At 39.4% G+C, this 2,338-nt stretch overlaps 1 pseudogene; it reads left to right on the top strand.

Annotated features, from left to right (window-relative positions):
- The first annotated feature begins 465 nt into the window (after positions 1-465).
- On the top strand, positions 466-1,855 carry LOC103194368 (annotated as a pseudogene).
- Positions 1,856-2,338: the final 483 nt, after the last annotated feature.

The raw sequence follows: 2,338 nt of genomic DNA, 5'->3' as shown, positions 1-2,338 counted from the left end.
GAAAAGACCCAAATATTTATGGATTAAATAACACCTTTCTAAATAATCTATGGGTCAAAGAAGAAATTTGAAATAAAATTAGAAAGTATTTAAAACTGAATGAAAACACAGTATGGAAACTTAGTGAGATGTAGCTGTATGTAGGGGAACTTTTATAGCTTAAAAATGTATACATTGTAAATAAAGAAAGGTGTTAAATTAATGACTTCAGAGTCTGTTATAAAACTAGAAAAAGAAGAGCAAATGAAATCCAAACTAGGCAGAAGAAAAATAAGACCAGAGAAGAAATCAAAATAGCATATAGAAACCAAAAGCTGCTTCTTTGAGAAAATTAGTAAAATTTATAAACCTTTAGCAAAAGGGATTAGGAAAAATAGAAGACAAAAATTTTCATTATGCTTTTTCACAATGGGTTTCCCACCAGAATGCAGGTGTTGGTGAAAACCATTGCAATATCTAAGCCAGATGGGAAAGGAAAAGACCCATATCAACATCCTCATCATTGGCCAGGTAGATTCGGGCAAGTCCACCACTACTGGTCACCTGATCTACAAATGTGGTGGGATTGACAAAAGAACCATCAAAAAATTTCAGAAGGAAGCTGCTGAGATGGGAAACGGCTCCTTCAAGTATCCCTGGGTCTTGGATAAACTGAAAGCTGAACATGAGCATGGCATCACCATTGATATTTCCCTGCAGAAATTTGAGACCAGCAAGTACTACATAACCATCATTGATGTCCAGGACACAGAGACTTTATAAAAAACATGATTACAGGAACATCACAGGCTGACTGTGCTGTCCTGATTGTTGCTGCTGGTGTTGATGATGAATTTGAAGTTGGTATATCCAAGAATGGGCAGATCCGTGAGCATGCCCTTCTGGCTTACACCCTGGGTGTGGAACAACTAATGGGTGTTAATAAAATGGATTCCACAGAGCCACCCTATAGCCAGAAGAGATATGAAGAAATTGTTAAGGAAGTCAGCACCTACATTAAGAAAATTGGCTACAACCCTGACACAGTAGAATTTGTGCCAATTTCTGGTTGGAATGGTGACAACATGCTGGAGCCAAGTGCTAACATGCCTTGATTCAAGGGATGGAAAGTCACCCGTAAGGACGGCAGTGCCAGTGGAACCATGCTGCTTGAAGCTCTGGATTGCATCCTGCCACCAACTCGTCCAACTGACAAGCCCCTGCATCTGCCTCTCCAGGATATCTACAAAATGGTGGTATTGGCTCTGTTCCTGTGGGTAGAGTAGAGACTGGTGTTCTCAAACCAGCCATGGTAGTCACCTTTGCTCCACTCAATGTTACCACTGAAGTAAAGTCTGTTGAATGCACCATGAAGCTATGAGTGAAGCTCTGCCTGGGGATAATGTAGGCTCCAATGTCAAGAACGTCTCTATAAAAGATGTTCATTGTGGCAAAGTGACTGATGACAGCATAACTGACCCACCAATGGAAGCAGCTGGCTTCACTGCTCAGATGATCATCCTGAATCATCCAGGCCAAATCAGTGCTGGCTATGCACCTGTGCTGGATTGTCACACAGCTCACATTGCTGGCAAATTTGCTGAGCTCAAAGAGAAGATTGATCACTATTCTGGTAAGAAGCTAGATGATGGCCCCAAATTCTTGAAGTCTGGTGATGCTGCCATTGTAGATAGACATGGTTCCTGGGAAACCCATGTGTGTTGAGCACTTCTCTGACTATCCTCCTCTGGGTCATTTTGCTGTCCACGATATGAGGCAGATGGTTGCTGTAGGTGTCATCAAGGCAGTGGACAAAAAGTCTGCCGGAGCTGGCAAGGTCACCAAGTCTGCTCAGAAGGCTCAGAAGGCTAAATGAATATTATCCATAACACCTGCCACTCCAGTCTCTATCAGTGGTGGAAAAACGTCTCAGATTTGATTGTTTCAACTGGCCACTTAAGTTTAATAGCAAATGACTGGTTAATGATAACAATGCTTTGTAAAACCTTCAGAAGGAAAGGAATGTTTTGTGGACCATTTGTTTTTTGTGTGACAGTTTTAAGTTATTAGTTTTTAAAATCAGTACTTTTTAAATGGAAACAACTTGACCAGAAATTTGTCACACAATTTTGAGACCCATTAAAACAAAAGTTTGAAAAAAAAAAAATTCACTATCAAGAGTGATATTTACAGATTGTATAGTTACTATAAGAATAATAAGGGAATGTGAATGATTTTATTTCCATAAATTTGACAACTGAGATAAAATGGACCAATTCCTTGGAAGATACAAACAAATTCAAGAAGAAATAGATACCTCGTATAGCCTTATATCAGTTAAAGAAATTAAATTTGTATT

The sequence above is a fragment of the Orycteropus afer genome, unplaced genomic scaffold, assembly GCF_000298275.1.
Source record: "Orycteropus afer afer isolate SDZICR_OR568_19922 unplaced genomic scaffold, OryAfe1.0 scaffold00044, whole genome shotgun sequence".
Lineage (NCBI taxonomy): Eukaryota > Metazoa > Chordata > Mammalia > Tubulidentata > Orycteropodidae > Orycteropus > Orycteropus afer.
The sequence above is the reverse complement of the archived record's forward strand: the minus strand, read 5'-3'. Positions and strand labels throughout refer to the sequence as shown.